The 23,518-nt window shown below is 32.5% G+C and overlaps 2 long non-coding RNA genes across 2 annotated transcripts; one reads left to right on the top strand and one right to left on the bottom strand.

The window, feature by feature from the left end:
• Window positions 1-3,137: 3,137 nt before the first annotated feature.
• LOC143067328 (uncharacterized) lies at window positions 3,138-9,207 on the top strand. The gene is made up of 4 exons (XR_012975922.1): window positions 3,138-3,317; window positions 6,355-6,527; window positions 6,820-6,909; window positions 7,885-9,207. It is a non-coding gene; the product is annotated as an uncharacterized LOC143067328 (long non-coding RNA).
• Window positions 9,208-13,955: 4,748 nt separating this feature from the next.
• Window positions 13,956-16,781, bottom strand: LOC143067320 (uncharacterized). Its single transcript, XR_012975917.1, has 2 exons — window positions 16,549-16,781; window positions 13,956-15,716 (listed from the first exon to the last, which is right to left on the bottom strand). It is a non-coding gene; the product is annotated as an uncharacterized LOC143067320 (long non-coding RNA).
• Window positions 16,782-23,518: the final 6,737 nt, after the last annotated feature.

Genomic DNA, 23,518 nt, shown 5'->3' with positions numbered 1-23,518 from the left:
GATATTGAACTCAACCCTGGTCTCTGCTCCTGCTCCACTAGTGACAGTTACCCTTATTTTAATGATATTTTTTCGTAAAATTATCTTGATTTTCTAAATATATACTGCCGACATTACTAAAAGAAACATAATTTTAATAAATAAAATATAAACGGTAATAACTGTCCCTTTCTATATCTAGATATTTCAGTTTTACATGCGAATTTACGACAAAGGATGCGATGTTTCGTTCCCTATTGTAAATATTCCTCTTTTGGGCGGTGATATTTCCTTTTGCACCATCTAAACGGTGTTTATATATCAAGATTGAGACGCCAAATATACTAAAAGGACATTCAAAAAGTCGAAAATAAACTGACAAAGCCAATGTCTAAAAAGAAAAAAAGACAACAGAATACAAAATAAAACATAGAAAACTAAATACTGCGCAACACGAACCCAACTTTATACTAACTAATTAAAGGTTGTCTTTGATGCTCTGTAAGTTTAATTCGGTAGGTCACATTCGGTGAAAGGGAACTGGATTGTTGTTACGACATAAGGAAGATATCCGTTGTCATCTCTAAAACAGATATTCAATAACGGCCAACCAACACGTGAAGGCGTCGGTTTTTTTTTTTTACAAAGGAATACTTTTAAACTTGATCTCTCGTTTGGTATGCCCGTGTCTGAAGTGACGTTTTGGTTTAAATGAACGTTATCTATGTATAACTGGTAAACCATAATGTCAGGAATTTCGTTGCCACAAATAACTAATAATATCCTTCCGTAGATACTAGGATTTAGTTCAAAAGTTTGGCTTATCTGTAGAAAATATATTTCAAACGGGAAAGCACATACTATTTTTTATGGAGATGTTGTTTACCGAGCACAAAAATTAAGTACATCCCGTGTAAATTTATCGATCCTTTGAATAAATTTATTTTAAAAGGTTATCAATTCAGCACTACATGTAAATGGATCTTTGTTTTACAGGCACTATAATATTAAGTGCGTTAAAAGTTATTTAAAATCAAAGTAAATATAATTACTTTTATATACATATGCATATTTATGGCCCTAAAATCTGTCGTTATCTGTATCTCATCATTGCATAACGTCATGTTTTTTCTCTGATTGTTAATGACGTCTTTACACCAAATATATTGTCTGGCGTACAGAATTTTAATCCTGGTATATAATATGAGTTTATATATTGCCGTTTCATCTTAGTGCAGTGTTGTTTTTACTTCTTGACATTCTATGCCAATCTTGTGTGGCCTAGAAGATGCATCGGGTTGTGTCGACGTCTTATCGACCTTTAAACATTTGTTCTCACCGATTTCCTCTGCGACATCCTGACGGTCTCCTCCATATGTATCAAAAACTGTAAAACTAAAAATTAATTCAAGCCGAAACAGCTCATATTTTTACAGTGTCTTCTCGTGTTATGTTGTTACACCACTTTCCGAGATTAAAGGGGGGAGGCGCTCGCAACTTTGTTTAATCCGGCAACATTTGTTTTTTGCCTGTCCCAATGTCAGGGGCTGGTAGTTCAGTGGTTATAAATGGTCCCTGCATATCAAACTATATTTTTTTTTGTAATATTCAGTCAATAGACAACTTCCGAGTTCGATGCATTTCCGTTAAACTCTGGTTTTAGTGAACATCATTCGTGCGTTTAGGGGCATCGTCACTTCCGTTCTAATGTTCAGCAAGTGTTTGGAAAACTATAATGCTATATTGCACGAATTATTCGCCAAATTAAATACTCATAATTGACAATCAGCACTGCTGTCATAAGGGGATTGTGATTAAGTACTTACAAAATAAACTTTATTTCTATTTTATCCTGCATAATGACGATCACTAAGACGCTTGATGATCGGTAATAGTGCAGAAATACAGGCGATCCCCTTTATCTGGTAAATGACGTCTTAATTTTTTCCGGTAACGGATGAACTCGAAAGTGTTCTATTGGTCGTCTCGTTTGCATTATATTCCATTTTGTCATGTCGGGGTAATTTCTATACATTTTATTTTTATACCCCAGAACTATTATAATTGACATTGTGTCTGTAAAAAGATATGATTATTGCCAACATGCTTTTCGAGTTTTCAACTTATTACTTGAAACGTATTTTCCTTTAAATTAGTGCACAAAATGTCCGTCATTTTTCGGTTCTATAGATGACCTTACTTTGAACAAGTTGAAGGGAGCAGATGAATAAGGTTATGGTATTTATTGAATGGATTGGTAGGTGGAAAATATCGAACTTTCATTGTAAATACTATCATATAATTACACAAGTTTATAAGTAATTGTTTGCGTGCTCAATATTATCATATACATTATTTTGTGTCCGAATGAAATGTAACTTGTAGAACATAAAAAAAGCGTTTACACCATGAACTAGTCTACGCTTCAAGAACAATCTCTTATGATTAACACAACATTCAAATAATATAAATACTAAACGTTTTAGCGGGAAAAGTTCTCGCGGAACTGTTCATGTAAAATGTACGGCGGGAAAATGATCGTATATTTCAAAAATGTTTGGAAAAAAGAATCGTCGCGCGCATGTTCATTTCAAATGTTTAAAATGGACAAAAAGTATTGGAGGAAATGAACGTTGAATGATTTTATAAAGGAAGAGTGAATAGCAGGAATCGGAAAATATTTTGTCATAAGCGTATTTTACTGGTATTATTTGTTTACAAGTTTTTTCAAGTTTGGGTGTATTTTGATTAAAGGACAAGGTTTAATATTGCATCACTAGCAGGGTTACATAATATGAATGAAAAGTTAACAATGTGGGTAGCCAATATCTTTTTATTAAGAAAAGTATTTTCTTTAATAATTGAAGTGTATATTGAATGATTTTAAACAACTTTTGATTTTTACAACCCTTCTTAAACACAAGCCATAGTTTTACAAACTTCCTCAAGCGGCTAACATATTTGAATTATACGATAAAATTGAATGGTTAAGAACAATAGCAGTATTTATGTTCGTGAAATTCATTTTTTGTTATCACACGAAATGACTTTTTTCTATTCGATACGCAATATTAAAGATTCAGTTTACCTATAAAGCACACTTGTTGACAACTGAAAGCATTTATAACACCTAGCAATTGATCCGTTATGCTTCATTCATCACATCAATTTAGTCATAAAAGTCGTCATTTCGTGCAGCAAATACATCGCACCCCAGGAAACGTACTTTTAGACGAAGTTTTGAATGAGGCTTAGGAATCTTATTGTTGCTATGTAAGAATTCATTTGCTTAAAGATGGGGCAGCACAGGCAAATTGACGTTACTTATGAAGAACACGGTATGTATAATTAGCTTTGTTTTAAAGACAATTGTTTAACCAATATCTGAAAAAGTGTTTTTTTAATGAAACTATTTTACAAAAAGATGATCAAAGATAAAACATTTAAATAATCTTAATTTTAGAATCAAACGGTTGATATAAAGATATACATACATATTCACGTCCGGTCTGTGTTTATGTTTGATGATGTTTTGCTTTGTATCGATCTGATGAGTACGAGTGCCAATGAGACAACTCTCAATCCAAGTCATATCTTATAAAAGTAAACCATCATGGGTCAAAGTGCGGTTGAATATCTAAGTCTGTTTCAACTGATTTTTATATTTTGTTCTTTTGTTGTGCTGCTACATCACTGTCTTAGATTAAAGGGGGGTTAGTACTCGCAGACATATTCAACCCCGCCACATTCTTAATCATGTTAATGAGAATGTCCAAAGTCAGAAGCATGTAGTTCAGTAGTTATCGTTGGTTCTTGAATGTCATATTTGTCTTTCGTTAATTGTTTTGTTATGAATTAAGGCCGTTTGTTTTCTCAATTAAATTGTTTCATGTTTTTCATGTAGGAGCCTTTTATAACCGATTAAACGGTTTGACTTTTCTCATTTTTTCCCTATAATTGCTTACATCCACTTTATATGTAATTGGTCGTATCATTGTCAATCATTCAACATCTCCTTAAAAATAACACTAAATATTCTGTCTTAAAAGAATGATTTATGAACTATTTACTATATATGTAAATAATTATTTGCTCATGCAGAAATACAGTTTATTTAACAAAGATAGAATAATAATTTGTTTACATAGAAACTTCTTAACTAATAACGTGCATGTTAATTACATAACAACTACCTAAACATGTATCGCTGGGCTGAACCAGGAATAAACAGAAACTGTGATTCACTCTATTTCACTCTCCTATAATACATTAATATTGTAATCAATAAATTACCTATTTTGTCGTCATGACATTTATAGGTAAAAAGATTCTTCCAAACGCATCACAAGACCTAATGAATCAAATGAATAGACTCCTGAAGAGAACGGTATAAATAAGGATTAAAAATTATCATTTCTTGACTCTCATCAAAACTAAACTATAAGTAAAAATATAAAAAGATGTGGTATGATTGCCAATGTAATAAGTCAATAGAAACCTTTGCAGAGGATAATCCCATTCGTCAGAGGATAATCCCATTCGTTAAAACTAATCTTCCTTGGAGTCTTCAAAGACAAAATAATAATAACATATACAAAAGTAAATACTATAGCAGAATGATATATAGATAATATACAGTTACAAATAGATATTAATGAAAAGTCATATAACTCTGCCTTCTTAATGAAACAAGTAAGATTTTGATTAAAAAGATACAAGTGTATTACTAATCTTTATTTCTTTTGGTAAACTATTGCGAGAACTATTCAATCCAAATGATGTGGGTGTATACTACATTATTGATTGTTAAAAAATGTCATCTCTGATATAAGGTCGACGGCTACCTATAATTCCCGTAAAATGTACCGCTCCTTTCTGTTTCGTACATATTTTCTCATTTTACTTTTTTGATTCTTTTATTTTTTCTGTAAAAAGATTTAATCATAATATTATTTATATATAGATTATAACATGGCATTTTTCATATCAGACCCCTTATCAGCCCTAGGTCATGATTTCAGCCCGAGAGCCGACAGACTCGAGGGATGATTTTGACCATGGGCTGATAAGGGGTCTGAAATGAAAAATGACATGTTATGTTCTTTTTATCATATACTTCAACTGAGAAGACATACAGACAAAGACTATTTTTAAAATAATAAATATTCCGTGGTCATGCTTGGCCTAATGATTATACTGTTTTATAATAAATATTCCGTGGTCATGCTTAGCCTAATGATTATACTGTTTAATAATAAAGATTCCGTGGTCATGCTTGGCCTAATTATTATACTGTTTAATAATAAAGATTCCGTGGTCATGCTTGACCTAATGCTTATACTGTTTAATAATAAAGATTCCGTGATCATGCTTGGTCTAATGCTTATACTGTTTAATAATACATATTCCGTGGTCATGCTTGGCCTAATGCTTATACTGTTTAATAATAAAGATTCCGTGGTCATGCTTGGCCTAATGATTATACTGTTTAATAATAAAGATTCCGTGGTCATGCTTGGCCTAATGATTATATTGTTTAATAATAAAGATTCCGTGATCATGCTTGACCTAATGCTTATTCTGTTAAATAATATAGATTCCGTGGTCATGCTTGGCCTAATGATTATACTGTTTAATAATAAATATTCCGTGGTCATGCTTGGCCTATTGATTATACTGTTTAATAATAAAGATTCCGTGGTCATGCTTGGCCTAATTATTATACTGTTTAATAATAAAGATTCCGTGGTCATGCTTGACCTAATGCTTATACTGTTTAATAATAAAGATTCCGTGATCATGCTTGGTCTAATGCTTATACTGTTTAATAATACATATTCCGTGGTCATGCTTGGCCTAATGCTTATACTGTTTAATAATAAAGATTCCGTGGTCATGCTTGGCCTAATGATTATACTGTTTAATAATAAAGATTCCGTGGTCATGCTTGGCCTAATGATTATATTGTTTAATAATAAAGATTCCGTGATCATGCTTGACCTAATGCTTATTCTGTTAAATAATATAGATTCCGTGGTCATGCTTGGCCTAATGATTATACTGTTTAATAATAAATATTCCGTGGTCATGCTTGGCCTATTGATTATACTGTTTAATAATAAAGATTCCGTGGTCATGCTTGGCCTAATGATTATACTGATAATAATAAAGATTCCGTGGTCATGCTTGGCCTAATGATTATACTGTTTAATAATAAAGATTCCGTGGTCATGATTGGCCTAATGATTATACTGTTTAATTATTTCTTCTGAAGTATGAGAAACCATTCGAACGTCATATTATTTAGATTCATAAATTTGGTCGATCTTTCAAATGACTGACATCATCATTTTTGTTTATGATTTTACATTGTAGCAAGATTAATATACAGGCGAGTGCGTGCCTTGGAACAGTATAAGATAATAGGATGGGTTTTACTAAACTGCAGTATCTTATCTATAACAGTTGGTATAGTTATCGCGGTGGTTGGACGAGATGTTGACAGTTTCCCTATTTCAACTGGAAGCCCAGTATGGTCTGGACTCGCTGTAAGAATGTTTATTTATTTGTTTTTTGCTAATTTTGTTTATCGTGGTCGTTGTAATAATTTTTTGAATTTTTTAACCTTAATTCTCTCCAACGGTGTCATGATGCGTCACAAGTATTATTCCTTTTTTCTACTTAAAACTTTAAATATTTCTTGAATAACTCTGTGTGTATTTAATATACTTTCAAAAAGTCTCTTCTTCTGTTCTTTTTTACAAGGATTTGTTTTTTATATTTTAAAAGTATTTGCCTTTTAACTTATTAAAAAATTGCTATAATTTGTTTTTTCTTCAGGTTTTGGTAGTCTGTGTTTTTGCCTTTATTGTGGGTTGTTATAACCCACATTTTTTCGATGAAGGGGACAGTAACAAGCTGTTTTCATGGGTGAGTCATTTCTTTTAAACATATTCCACAGAAAATATGCTATCATAAAAAAAAGTGCGAAAGTGAAAACATAACAAGTTATACAAATACAAACGTTTTAACAAGCGCCAATCTTGATCTTGACATGAATGATATTTTCACTTCCCATTGAGGTGCATGCACTAATCTAGTGTTATTAACAATATTTGAACAATAGATCTTTATGAGAAAACGAGGCGGATTTTCTGAATAAAATGTTGCAACTATGCTCCAAATTAATTTTCATTGATCTGATAAATGAAATTCTTAGAGTTGAACGCTATTTCCAAAAAAACTGGCTTAAGCAACAGAATTGATCTGTTATGTTTGATAGATATAAATAAGAAGATGTGGTATGAATGCCAATCAGACAACTCTCCAACCTAGTCATATAATGTGTAATTAGTAAACAATTATAGGTCAAAGAACGACCTTTAACACGAAACATTGGCTCTCACTGAACAGCAAGCAATAAAGGGCCTTAAATTGAATAAAGTAAAACTATTCAAACAGTGAAACCAAGGGTCTAATTTATGTAAAAAACAGGAATCGAAAAACACGTATGAACAACTTCAACAAACGATAACCACTGAATAACAGGCTCCAGAATTATGACAGGTGCAAACAAATGCAGTGTAACAGGCGCCAACCTTCACCCTAACCTCAAATGGTTTATATTCCGAATAAGGAAATATCTGTTTTGCCAAATTAGCTTTATTGAACTAAAACAATAATGTAGAATGGAACTGTTATTACGTAATGTTTTGATATATTAATACAAAGCGTTGCCTTGCTATATTTACCCAAGCGATAAATTGTGTTCATTGGACGTTATAATTTCATAAACATAGTTGACTATTTGCTACTATACTGTTTTTCAAGAGATTTTACGGGATAACCCTGTATTTTAATAAATGAATACCAAATGTTGATCAGTGCTTACCTTATCTCTTTCAGCTGTTGACATATTATATATCCGCTATTATTGCGATAATATTGTGTCTTATTTCACTTGGTTTTACGATACATGGAGCAGTTAAATGTGGAACGTGGAAATACGAAAAAGACCAGACACTCCTCAAATGTGGATACAATTATGACGTACAGATCATCATGCATGTTACTGCTAGTTTACTGGGAATTTTTGAGATCATATTTTTGATTTACGGAATTATTATTTACTACGTTTACAAAGAAGTTTACCGCTTCTACGAATGGGAAATTTCTTACTACGATGATTATTTTTATACAGTGCCAAGAGGTGAACATCGATTTGTTGAGAATAGTCGGTTTATTGAGAATAGTCGATACTTAACAACAACCGATAAAACGCCAGTTTCGGAGCATTACGTCACAGCTGAAAAGCCTCGGTTTGATGTAGTTGAAGGGTCTACTTACTCTACAAATAGCGAGAAGCCAGCGAGCGTTGTTTCTGAATACACCACATCAAACCACAAATACTTAGTGTTGCGTATGGATCGAAACCAAATAAGACCACTGTAAGTCCTGTAAAGGTTTTTCACCCGATAGACAGAATGGGTTGAGATAAGAATTCAATTTCCTCGAAAATGTTCTATTTTACAGTAGATTTCGTCATATTCTAGTCGTTTATAACGATGTTAGAGAGCTTTACATAGATTCATACATATTAGTTTTAACTAGTTGGTCAGTTGGTTATAAAGACAGGCTCACCAACTATGTGTATATGGTTTGGGCAATAAATTTTATATTATTGTTTCCAATACACGTGCTAAGAACGACATAAAGGGAACACCTTGCAAAATATAGTCTGTTAATTATATGTAGAAAACTAGCATTGAATCGAATTCAGAATGGATTGTTCAAATGAAAACGGTAACATCTGTCGAAGAAACTTTATATTGGCTTATCATAAGTTACTGGATTTAGTAGTAGATCTATAACAAGTATATTCACGATGGATACCACAAATTTAAAAAAAAAATCCGTGCTTACTCAGGGCTAAACAATAGATCGATCCGGCAAGTCGGTCGACCAAGAAGGGAAAAGTATTTGTTGCAAATCTTAAGATCCTCTCTCCCTCATCACTGGTCTAACTATTGAACGAGAGAAGTTCATGTGACCGAAATCTTTTGGCTTACTGTGAAAATTTTAGTTTAAGCTTCTGGAAAAAATATGGCGGGTCAAATATTTATCAGTAACTTATTTTAGATAATAATTGCTCTTATGCCTTAATAAACTCATTAAATGTATATTTCAAAATATTTGTATAATACAAATAAAAGAACTATTTATTTCTAAGTTTTAGTCTTTTTTTGGTGTGAAAATGAAACACAGATGATTAATTTCCAAACAACTTGGTGTATTGCAAATAGATTATAGGACATCGAAATAACATAGGGGAAACGAAGTTGCGTGTAACACGTAAATGTACAGGGGGAAAATCACAAGGAACAAATTAAAATAACCTCAAAGTATTGACCACTTTTGTAAGAGTCTAGATATTATACTTCCAACTATCAGAGATTCGAGACGCCACCAAATGCTCAAAAAACGCCTATCACTTTTCGGACAGTATCTTTCAATTTGTAAAGACAGTCACATATTTACTAGCTATTAAAAAAACCCAGGTTTAATCCAATATTTTCTACATAAGAAAATGCCCGTTCAATGTAAAAAATATGACATTTGCTATCCATTCGTTTAATATGTTTGAGCTTTTGATTTTTCCTTTTAATTATGGACTTCCCGTTTTTAATTTTTCTCGGAGTTCGGTATCTTGTTTTACTTTTTATTTATCAAATAAGAATATCTAATCATTGCAAGTATTAAATATAAATGTTTTATCTTTGAAAAATTATAACCTCACGTACTATACTTATTCATCATCTGTAGTTGAATTATATTGGTTTGAGCAGAAGTCACATGAAACGAACAAGATATTGCTCCCACTTTAAGAAACCCCTAGTGGTTAAAAACTGTTAGTTAGTCCATGTGAACTTATCAACTTTATAATGTACATATTAGTGTCTTTTTGTTGTTAGGATGTACCCGGCTACGTCCACTTGTATTTTTTTTTTTTTTTTTTTTAACAACAAATATAGTCTTTATTCTAAAGATATCTTGTTACAATTATACTTCACTGTCCAAGCGCCAGTGGAGTATTCCTGTGAAAAAACTTCTGAGTTGCCAGGAACATACTCAGAATATAATAAACAATATTACATAAACTATTACAATATTTTCAACTTATTCTATTAAATCAATTTCTTCAAATTTATGAAAAATACATTTTGAGAAATTATTTTGCTTTCCTTCATAACCCTTCTTAATTCCTTTATAAACAATTCATACACATCTATATATTTCAATTTTTGCTCTGAAACATAGTATGACTTGAAAATGCAAAAACCTAAAACTGTCAAAAAATAGTTAAAACCATAATAACCTTTATCTGATATTTTGTATCCAAATACTAATTGTTTAACTGATATCTTATTTTTAAAATTGAGTTTTGCAAGAAGATGTTCCACTTTATCCCAAAAGTCTTTTAAAAAAGAACATGTTATAAAGAAATGAAAGTAATCTTCCTCTTCTGTTTGACAAAAATTACATTTACTATTAGTAGAAATTTTCCATTTAAATAGTAATTGCTTTGTGGGAATAATATAATTTAGCAGTTTCCATCTAAACATTTTCATCTTATTCTCTCTTAAAAATTTAAATATAAAATCGTTTACGAATGACATATTTGGCTTGCTATCTAGCTTTAAATTTTTTGTCCAAATATTGATACCAATCGGCTGTGTATACTTTTGATCTACTAGACTATTATATAACATTTTATTAAAGATATCTTGTGCTTGTATTTGTTTATTTCCCCATCTCAAATTATCCTTATTAATACTAATTTTACTCTTTAAAGAGTTTTCTTTAATTAGAATTTGCTGCCATTCCTTTGGGATGGAAGATTTTAATATTGTAAACTCTGCAATCCAATTAGACTTATTGCTTAATTTTTCTAAAATAAAACCCTCTGATAACTTTCCCTCACGATCAAGTATGTCGTTGATGTAAATCAAACCACTTGTTACCCAGTTTTGAAAGAACAAACTTTTGTTACAATGTTTAACGTACCTATTTCCCCAAATAATCTGTTTTCTTATATTTGAAAAATGATCTTTAAATTTTGTAAAACCTCCCCCTGTTTTCACCAGCTTGAAATTACTTGCAAATAAAAGTCTAGTATATTTTCAAATTCTTTTAGTGATTTAATGTTATCTAAATTCATGTTAAAGACAAGATAATTTTTTCCCAGATTGTTGAAATATTTGGTAGGAATAATCTTCCAGTTCGGCATAGTGGTTGAATTGAATTTGGAAACCCATGAAGCTTTCAGTGATGTAAAAAAACTATCAAAATCAACCATTTTTAACCCCCCTTTTTGATAATCGCCAATAAGTGTATTTCTTTTTACTTTGTCATTTTTACCTTCCCAAATATATAACAACAGCTTTCAATCTCTTTTATGTATTTGTTTGGAACAATACACGAAGTAGCCAAAAATGTAAATTTAGGTAAGATCAAAGATTTTATAATTAATATTTTTCCAATTGTTGTTAATTTTCTTTTTTTCCATGCCTTCAGTAAGGATTTCATTTTATCAATTTTAGGTTACCAATTTAACTTTTCACATTCGTTTATGTTGTGACCAAAATAAATCCCTAAGGCTTTAACTGGTTTGTCCGTCCAGCGTATTCCCTCAATTTTATCTTTACTATGTTTAAGCGCCCCTATCCATATTCCTTCTGTTTTACTACGATTTAATCTCAGACCTGAGAAAGAACCAAACGTTTCTATTATATTCATAGCATTTGATATGTCGGTTTTTGAACTACAAAAAAGAGTTGTATCATCTGCCAATTGAGATATTTTTATGCTATGTGTTTTTTTATCAATAGTAATTCGAATACCTTTGATGTCGGGGTTTTGTCGTAATCTCAAAGCCATAATTTCTACTGACAAAACAAAAAGTAAAGCAGATAAAGGGCATCCTTGACGGATTCCTCTAGAGTTTTCAAAAATCTCAGATACCCATCCATTATTTATTACACATGTTTGTATTCCCTTATATAAAGTTTCCACCCATGATATAAATGATTCATTAAAACCGAAATGTTTTAGAACGCTTAACATGAATTCCCATTCCAAAGAATCAAAAGCTTTAGTAAAATCAACAAATACGATAGCCCCATCTATTCCATATGATTCTGCATAGTCCATAATGTCTTGAATTTGCCTTAAATTGAATCCAATAAAACGATTTTTTACATACCCAGTTTGATCTTCATTGATTAGTTTAGGAAGCAGTTTTTTAAGTCTCTGTGCCAAAACATGGGATAGTATTTTTAAATCTACGTTTAATAATGATATAGGACGATAATTGTCCAAAGATAATGGGTCATTCTTTTTAAATAATAAAGATAGTACACCTGTTCGTTGGGTATACGATAAAAGTTTTTCCTCGTGTCCCTTATTAAGAACTTTAACTAACATTAGTTTTAATTTTTCCCAGAAAGTCTTATAAAATTCCAAAGTCAAGCCGTCAAGACCTGGTGATTTATTTAGCTTCATCGTGTTTATTGCACTGGTGCATTCATCTATAGTTACTTCCCCATCACATTCTTTAAAGTCATTAATATTTATATCTTTTTCCATAATAGTATCAGCAACGTATGAATGTAACAAATTTTTATCGGGGCATGTTGTAGTGTATAATACTTTATAATAATTCTTTATCATTTCCAAAATTTCATCCTGGTTTGTTGTTACTTCGTTTCTTTCGTTTCTAAGCTTATTAATAGATTTTTTAACCTGTCGCTGTTTTTCTAACCCTAAAAAATAAGCGTTATTTTTCTCCCCTAATTCCACCCATTTTTCCCTTGATCTAATTTGAGCTCCCTTGGCTTTATATTCATAAATTTCTTCTAAATGCACCTCTAATTGTTTTATATCTTGTGTTAACTTTTCATCTTCCTTTAATTGTTCATCACTTGTATTTTTAGTATTTGTATGTTATCCATCTGATGAGTTAAGCCTTTCTCAACTATTTTTTATAGTTCGTTCTTATGTTATATTGTTACACCACTGTCCAAGGTAATTAGGGGGAGGGTTCGAATCCCGCTAAAATATTTTACATCATTTATAAATAAATATCCATATTGCAATGTGTTTGCAAATAAGACACTGTCTTTTGTTCAATCTTTTCTGTGTTTTAATGCATTTCAGATCTTTGATAGTTTGTCCTTAACTTATTCACGAACTTGCTATACAAGTTGTCCAATTGAGCTAAACTGCTTGTGTTGGGTTTTTTAAAATTAGGAAAGTTGGGTTATTCCGTTGCAAACACAAGAAAAAAATATTCGTATTGCAAATCTTGTATTCCTGTGCTTTTTAAAATACAAATATATAAAATTGAGAAAGGAAATGGGGAATGTGTCAAAGCGACAACAACCCGACCATAGAGTACACAACAGCCGAAGGCCACCAATGAGTCTTCAATTAAGCGAGAAAGCATCCGGAGGCGTCCTTCAGCTGGCCCCTTAAAAATATGTATACTAGTTCAGTGATAATGGACGTCATACTACACTCCGAATTATACACAAGAAATCTAAAATTAAAAATCACACAAGACTAACAAAGGCCAGAGGCTCCTGACTTAGGACAGGCGCAAAATTGCGGCGGGGTTAAACATGTTTATGAGATCTCAACCCTCCCCTTATACCTCTAGCCAATGTAGAAAAGTAAAGGCATAACAATACGCACATTAAAATTCAGTTCAAGAGAAGTCCGAGTCCGAGGTCAGAAGATGTAACAAAAGAAAATAAACAAAATGACAATAATACATAAATAACAACAGACTACTAGCAGTTAACTGACATGTCAGCTCTAAACATCAATGTATTGTTTATGAGAATGAATAAAAATAAAGTGGGGTATATATGCAAATAAAACAACAATCCAACGCCAAAAATCACTAAAACCCTATCTCCAAAAATAAACTTCCTTTATTTATTTTATTTCACATTACTCATACATCGCTTTTATACACACAAATGCTTTTCCCACTGTTATTAGACAGTGCGAGATGAGTTGAGTCTCTGTTAAAGCAAATAGATCTTGGTTCCGTAACGTCACTCCCTTTTATAGGAACATCGAGAAAATCACCAGATGGAGAACATCGATGCACATTGTTAGAGTCTAAATCTGTGATATAAACATTGCCTGTTAGGTCTACTGCTAGTTCTGTCGGAGTTCTTAGGTTCGCATTTGAATAACAGAAAACAAAATTCCCTTCTTCAGTTATACAATAAACCTTTTCATTTTTAAAATCGACATCGGAACAGTAAAAGAATTTGTCGGCTGCGAATGTCAAAGAATATGTCCTTCCACATTCTGGCTTCGTAATTTCTTCCAGTTTTTCACCTCCAATATCCATCACATACAAGCTTTTAAAACCACCAGCAATAAATAATTTATTATCCACTGCAGTTACCGACCAACAACTTTCTGGCATGTCGATGATATTTTCTGCGTCTTTCATATCAACATCCACCATCTGTAAAGTTGACGAATCTGGTAATGCTACAATTGCTTTGTCAGTTTCTGGTACACAAGAAACATCAAAAGGGTTTCCACTCACCACTATTTCTCCATTAGGTTTTCCTTCCAAATTATACATTAATAATTTATCTGTTCCACGCAAGCAAAGCAGAATTACGTCATCTTCATTAATACAAATACCTGAAACGAATCCCTTGTCAAAATCTATATCGAATTCAGAAGACAATTTAAACGAACTTATATGTGATACCGGTAATGTACTCTCTGTTTTGTCTTGACACTGTTTTATTGTTGGAGAAGGTTTATATTTGACAGCCGACGGTTCTGATATAATATCAATTTTGCCAAGAACTTTAGGGAGAGACATTATGTCATCATCGAAACTAAGGTACGTGTTATTGCATTCCTCAATATTTTCTCTTATCATACTTTCCTCCGTTGCAAGTTCTGATTTCAGTCTTTGCAATAAAAGAAAAGTATGCGTTTCCGACCCTTTTTGGTTAAACAAGTCGATTATCTTTTTCTTTTCTTCTAGTTTATTTATCTGCTGTTCTGTTTCTTTAACTTGCTTTTCCAGTTCCAAAATTTTCGTTTTCTTCACATTTTGCAGTTCAGAAGTTAGAGAGTCAGCCATTTCTTTAATTCTGATAATCATGTTAATCTTCGCTGTCTCAATTTTTTTCTTCACTTCCATTTCGGAATGCTGAAAGTTTTCAATATTACTGCGTTTGTCATTTCGTATTTCAGTTAACAATTGAATCAAACTGTTTAAGTGTAAAGTTGTATTTTCTACTTTTGAAGACGCCTTGATGTTCTTTGCCACTGTTTCAATTGATTCCACACTCTTACAATCAAAGTGAGTCTCTTCAATACAACACTGACAACACATTGTACTATGATTGTTACAAAACCTATCTATAAGGGAATGTTGATGAATGTGACAATTTCGTAAATCTGAAATGTCGTCGTATGAAATTGAGTCCGAACTACTTTTTTGATTTTCAACCAAATGATGTTCACTAGTCATTTTCAGAAGATTATGTACTTTCTTACAAGCAAGACAGAGAGGTTCTGCACATTCGATACACCAATCACTTGACAGTTTCTTCTTATTGTCTCGAAGGCATGGGCCACAGTCAGCTAATTTAGAGAAATCCATTTCTCTGATTACTTCAGACAGCACAATTCTGGAAAACAGATAACACATTATGGACGGTGCTTAGCATAACAAAGTACGCACGGGTCAACGGTTCATTTTTTAACATTTTATTCAAGACTCAATGTTATCATAGTTTTTATTGAATTGAAAAAAGGGACGAAAGAATACCAGAGGGACAGTCAAACACCCAAATAGAAAATAAGCTGACTACACATATATCTGAATTTCAAAAAAATGTTGCATCTTTCGGTGATAATTAAACTGACAACGCCTGGCTAAAAATGAAAGAAGACAAACAGACAAACAATAGAAGACATGACACAACATAGAAAACTAAACAATAAGCGAACACGAACCCCACCAAAAACTAGGGGTGATCTCAGGTGCTCTGGAAGGGTAAGCAGATCCTGCTCGACATGTGGCACCCGTCGTGTTGCTTATGTTATAACATATACGGTAAATAGTCTAATTCGGTAGGTCACAATTATGAAAGGTAAGGGGATTGTAATCTTTGCGGTTCGTTGAACATTTCCTCATTACAATACTGTATCACATCACTACATTATGTGTATACGAAAATATATCCATGCTTAACTTGATCTAGTTGGTTTGCATGTAAGAGCTATGGAGCAGTCCATTACAAAGAAAGCGCATTAAAAAAGTCTTTTCTGAATCGAGTAATCTTTCTTTGTTCATAGTTTTTATTGGTAATGGCACAAACAAAGATCGGTTTAATTCAATTCACAATCTACAAAATAAATTGCATGGAAGAAATAAACAGAAAAAAACTGATACACGTATCTGAATATATTTGGAAATTGCAGTCAAAGCTGTAATTCTTCATAGATCTTCATAATTACCTGCAAACTGTCGAGAATCCTGTCCAATAACTTCCTCTATCCAAAGTCTGTAATCTTTACCAACAATGAACAGGTACACGGTGAATCATAAAACATAGATATCATTTAAATAGACTGTTTTCTACTTCCTATTTATTATCCTTAACAAAAAAATCAACATTATGGGAATGTGTTTTAATCTCGACATTCAATTATCAAATACTTAGATTTAAAATTTTACTACACAACACGCAAATTTGCAAACAAATGTCCGTTAATTTTTTTAATATCAAATATATAAATGAAAATATCATTTTATAGATAAACAAATAACAAGTAATTTAAATTTCATTTGGAATATATTACGAGTATACATACTCGTAAACACTGTTAAGGCAACGTTATGTTCGAATTGTGACTGTTAAAGTCGAGTTCGTGATTCCAAATAACCCCCCTTCGGAAATTCCTGGCTACGGGTCTGAGTAAATAACACATAAAATGTTATTCGAGAGACGTGTACACCGTTGAAAATGAAGGTAAACTGTTGTTGACTAACAAATATAGTTTGAACATTTGGAAAGTATTGATTAGGTTGGTTTTTTTTATACATGTAACTTATTTACTTCTTTTGAAAGCAAGTTGAATATTAGAACGATTAGGAACTATTACCGGTACAATCTTTTTTAATCAAATTAAATCCGTTTTCTGAGAGACATGATCATTGGGTGGAACTAATGGCTGAGGTGCCGAAGTGACATTAAACTACAGCAAGCACCATCATCAAAACTTTTAGATAGAAGTTTATGGGATAAATTATGCAAAATGCTCTTCCATAGACCACATGAAAAGCACCGATTACTTTAGGATAAATTTTATTGAACTTTTTATGCAAAATGCTCTTCCATAGACCACATGAAAAGCACCGATTACTTTAGGATAAATTTTATTGAAATTTCAATATGTTATTTGAAACTACAGAATATACAATTGCAAAGTGAGGGCATATATAAAAGACATTTTCTCCATATGGTAAACAACAACAAACAACAACAATCAAGAACAACCTAAAATCAATTAAAATTGTAACCACGGAGATCATCAATTCATAAAGAATGCTTCCCCAATAGCGTGTAAGAACATCGCTTCAGATTCAACACTTTTCAATATTATTGAATTCAACCACAAAAATCGTCTTAACAAAAGGTTGAGGCCTGTCGATTCTGTATCAAAATTTTCTTGTCACGATTAAATATAATTCTTAATAATAGACACAGGATACTGAATCAATTTTGCAGGAGTATAATCAAGAGAACAAAATTGTTATAAAGGTATTCTTCTAGTCCTTCCTGTATGTCGGTGAATGTGATGAACATTTTTAACTCTACTCATCGCATTCGCACGAAACTTCATTACCCATTTCAAAACATCATTATCGGTACAACTAATGTTTAAAGACCACTATGATTAATACTCATTTAAACCAAGACAAACTTACAGCTATTATTTCGGCTATTGCAATTCACAAACTTTTCAAACCAGTTCGCATTGCAAAAGATGAAAAGAAATAAAGATTCATTTTTATGTCACCCGATCGACAATGTCGGGTGACATATTGCTTTTCCTCCGTTTCTTTTTTTTTATTATGTCACCCGATCGACAATGTCGGGTGACATATTGCTTTTCCTCTGTTTCTTTTTCCCTATTATGGCACCCTCAACGGAGTTGGGGTGACATATTGTTATTGTTCGTTTCTTTTTTTTCTTTTTATTATTATTTTTATTCTTCCACACATTTTGTCCATACTATTTCTCGGAATTGGCCAGACCAATGTTGATAGAACTATACCATAATATGAACCGCCATGTGAAGTTGTGCAAGAGACATTGGAATGGTAAAAAATGGCCGCCGTTACCATGGAAACTGCAAAAATGTAAAAAAAAATCAAAATTCTAAATCTTTCGTTATAAGAGGCAACCTCTTGAGAGTTTATGTAAATGTTGGCAGTGGTGCCCTGAGGTACCAACAGTTCTTGGAATTTTCAAAATACCTGCCATTGCCATGGAAACAGCAAAAATGTCCAAAATTTCAAAATAATCAAAATGCTGCAAACTGGATGAAACTTAACAGAAATGGTACCTGACTTGGCCAGAGTTGGATTTTGAAGTTGGAATTTCCAAAATGGCCGCCGTTACCATGGAAACAGAAAAAAATTCAAAAATTTCAAAATGCTCCAAACTTTATAAAACTTAACAAAAATGATAATTTGCATGTGTAGATTCACTCTTTGACTTGGGAAATTTCAAAATGGCTGCCGCTCGCCTGGCAATGGGGGAAGGGTGCCATCCGCTATTGCTTGCAATGGCAAATCTAGTTATGTCACCCGATCGACAAAGTCGGGTGACATATTGCTTTTCCTCTGTTTCTTTTTCCCTATTATTATTATTATTATTATTATTATTATTATTATTATTTTTCTTCCACCTAATTTTGTCCGGCAGTTTTCTCAGAGCCAAAGGAACCAATCTGAATGATAGTGCACTATAACAAGGAACCCTGACTTGCCTGTTTCTTTCCGGTATTGGAACTAAAAAAATGGCTGCCATCACCATGGAAACGAAAAAATGGTGAAAAAATATAATTTTAGAGTTAAAGGAATTGTTTGAGAATGCTTAGGCTTAAAATCTTTAGATTTTAATACAATGAAGGTGCCCACTATATACTGCTTTGGGATGATTTTAGCAATCATTGGAACTGCTATGTTGCCATGGATACCACACCAAAAATTTCCAAAATATGGAAATGCTCCAAATTTAATAAAACTTCACAGAAACGATGAGCAACATTGTAACATGTGGAATTTGGCGTTGGAATTTTGAAAATGTCTGCTGTTACCATGGAAACAATACAAAACAGGTCAAAATGGTCCAAAAAACACCTAAAAGTGGCATTTACTTTCTTAAAAGGGTAGGTCAAATCCATTGAAACTCTGATGGTATGGTCCCTCCCATGTACCAATGTGGTATCTACCATTAGAAATTTGGAATGGTCTGTGTAACCATAGAAACCAGCCAAAATGTCAAAAATTTCAAAAATTTCAAAATACTCAAAAAGTAATGAAACTTACTATGATTGTTGACTGTCAAGTCTGCATGAGACTTTTGAAGTTGGAATTTCCAAAATGGCTACCGTTGCCATGGAAACTGGAAAAATGTCAAATATTTTCACAATGCTCTAAACTTAATGAAACTTAATATTATTGTAAACTGGCATGTATAGATGAGACTTTTGACTTACAAAATTTCAAAATGGCTGCCGTTGCCATGGAAACAGCAAAAATGTCATGTTTTTAAAAATGATCTAAATGTACTGAAAATTTACAGAAAAATGTATAGCCATGCAAATATGTGCATTCACTGTTAAAAGTTTTTGAAATGGCTGCCGCTTAGTGGCAATGGGGGGAAGGGTGACATCCGCTATTGCTTGCTTCGGTGCTGACATGAATATCAATTATATGATCATTTTTATAAATTTTCTGTTTAAAAAACATTGAATTTTTCGAAAAACTAAGGATTTTCTTACCCCAGGAGTAGATTACCTTAGCCGTATTTGGCACAACTTTTTGGAATTTTAGGTCCTCAATGCTCTTCAACTTTGTATTTATTTGGCTTTTTTAACTATTTTGATGTGAGCGTCACTGATGAGTCTTATGTAGACGAAACGCGCGTCTGGCGTATAAAATTATAATCCTGGTACTTTTGATAACTAATTGCAATGGCAAATCTAGTTATTATTATTTTTCTTCCACCTAATTTTGTCCGCCCGCTTTCTCGGAACCAAAGGAACCAATCTAAATGAAAGTTAACTATAACAAGGAACCCTGACTTTCGAGTTGCAGTGCAACTTTGGAACTAAAAAATGGCTGCTGTTACCATGGAAACAGAACAAATGTGAAAAATTCCACTTTTTGGTTTTGGGGAATAATTTGGAGATGCTTTAAATTAGAATCAATATATTTTGATACAATGTAGGTGCCCACTATATACTTGTTTTGGATGATTTTTGGCATTCATTGGAACTACTATGTAGCCATGGATACTACACCAAAAATTTCCAAAATATCAAAATGCTCCAAATTTTTTGAAACTTCATTGTAATGATGAGCAACATTGGTATATACAGAATTTGGCGTTGGAATTTCCAAAATGTCTGCTGTTACCATGGAAACAATGCAAAAAGGTCAAAATGCTTTAAAAACTTCAGGGTTTAGTGAATAATTTTGATATGCTTGAACCTAAAATCATCAAATTTTCATACAATATAGTTGTCCACTATATACAGGTTTTGAATGATTTTGACAATCATTGGAACTTTTCTGTTACCATGGATACAGGATCAAATATTTCAAAAATTTCAAAATACTCCAAAATTGATGAAACTTAATATTATTGTTGACTGGCAAGTCTGGATGAGACTTTTGACTTTGGAATTTCCAAAATAGCCACCGTTGCCATGGAAACTGCAAAAATATAAAAATTCTCAAAATGCTTTGAACTTAATGAAACTTGATATTATTATTAACTGGCAAGTAATGATGAGACTTTTGACTTTGAAATTTTCAAAATGGCTGCCGTTGCCATGGAAACGGCAGAAATGTGATTTATTTTAAAATGCTGTGAATGTACTGAAAATTTACAGAAAGATGTATTGCCATGCAAATATGTGCATTCACTGTTAAACAATTTTGAAATGGCTGCCACTTAGTGGCAATTGGGAGAAGGGTGACATCCGCTATTGCTTGCAATAGCAATTCTAGTTAAACTTTCTTTTGGCAACATAGATCTTGATGCCATCAACTTGGGCAATATCCTTCATCATACATTAGTTTACTCAAAAATACCTCCCTATTTTAAAGATAAGTTTGTACCTATCATTTCTTATACCTTTACCAAACCTTTTGCAACTAAAAATCTTAATTACACAAACATTTCGGAGGATCTCAATATTGGCGACTAAGCCTTCTTACTATTCCTGTGCTAGTTCCCTTTTCATACATAATCCTACTTTACATGTTATATCCGGTGACCGAAAAATTGTCAATAACACTTATCTGCGAAATGTGTTATCCAAAGGCCCGAAATATCGTGAGCCTAAATCCATCAATTGGAATCACAAATTCAAAATACTGATGGATTCAATGAAAAGTTATGCCAGACAATGGGGTAAATGCAAGAAAGAAGATGTATATACTCTTTCTGAATGACAAGCCTTATTATTAAGGATGTAAGGTCGTAAATAAAAATTAGAATTAAGAAACTGAATGGGTCTATTAATACCCATTGCTACATCAATCTTAAAAGACGAAAATGTTGCAAAACACATTTCCTACTTTATGACAAATAAATTGTTATCCCAGCAGATAAAGCCCCAAACAACATTATTCTGTGTGTAAATCTCATTATATAAAAAGCTTGAAACTGACAACATATTTGTTACATTTGGAGGACGTGTTTTTCAACAAACAAGCGGTATCCCCATGAGAACAAAATGTGTCCCCTTCTTAGCGACGTTTCTTTTTTCATATGAGCATAACTTTAAACAGGAACTTTTAAGGGGAAAAAATAATTAAGCAATATTCTTTACCTTTACTTTCCGCTATATAGATGATGTTTTCTCACTAAATAAATCAAAATTTGATGACTGTGTTCAACGAATCTATCCCATCGAAATGGAGATAAAGGATACAACAGATACAATGAAGTCTGTCGCATATCTTGACTTACATCTAAAAATTGGCAATGTGAGTCGGTTGAAACAAAACTTTCCGATAGAAGAGAGATTTAAGATTCCTAATTGTGAACTTTCCTTTTATATGTAGCAACATTCCAATAGCACCTGTATACGGAGTATATATCTCTAAGTAGATATGATATTCCAGGGCGTATATTTCCTATCATGATTTCATAGATAGATAAATACTACCCACAAGGAAGCTATCAAACCAAAAGTTCCAAGTGGTGATGAGGAGAATTCCTTTCGTGACGGTTTTACGGACGCCATCAACAAGACAGTACTCAATAATATTATTGAATAGAGTATTATACTTTCCATTTCCATGTAGCAACATTCCAGCAGCGCCTGCATACGGAGTATATATCTCCCAATTGATACGATATTCCTGGGCTTGTATTTCCTATCATGATTTCCTTGATAGAGGATTGCTACTCACAAGGAAGCTATTAAACCAAGAGTTTCAAATGGCGAAGTTGAAATCACCCCTTCGTAAATTTTACGGACGCCATCACGAGTTGGTTGACCGTTATGGAATAACCGTTTTACAGATGATATCGGATATGTTCCTTACTACAACTACAATACCTTTTCCCATTTCACGAATGTGACCTACCGAATTAGACTATTTACCGTATTTGTTTTAACATAAGCAACACGACGGGTGACAAATGTGGAGCAGAATCTGCTTACCCTTCTAGAGCACCTGAGATCACCCCAAGTTTTTGGTCGGGCTCGTGTTGTTTAATCTTTAGTTTTCTATGTTGTGTCTTCTGTACTATTATTTGTCTGTTTGTCTTTTTATTTTTAGCCATGGCGTTGTCAGTTTATTTTCTATCTATGAGTTTAACTCTCCCTCTGGTATTTTTCGCCCCTCTTTTATAACTGCTAGATGTTTTAACTCTATGATACCAAAATCATATTCAAATGGAGCATGGGAAATCATCTACATCAAAACAAATATATAAAAAAAGGCTTCTTCAACAGAGGATTTGGAACTGCAGTGGAACTACGTCCTTCATCAATTAAATAATAATCGAAATCAAAGGAAAACATAGTTATATGTTTGTTTTGTAATAGCACCTATTTAAAAATTAAGTATAAAATATCCTTTTCTTAAATCTGAAATTATTCAATTGCCATAGAGCTAGTATAACTACATTTGAACATTTGATTTTATGTTTGCCTTTTTCTCCTTTTTAGC

This window comes from Mytilus galloprovincialis, chromosome 3 (genome assembly GCF_965363235.1).
Source record: "Mytilus galloprovincialis chromosome 3, xbMytGall1.hap1.1, whole genome shotgun sequence".
Lineage (NCBI taxonomy): Eukaryota > Metazoa > Mollusca > Bivalvia > Mytilida > Mytilidae > Mytilus > Mytilus galloprovincialis.
Note: the sequence above shows the minus strand (reverse complement) of the source record. Positions and strands in the feature narration are given on the sequence as shown.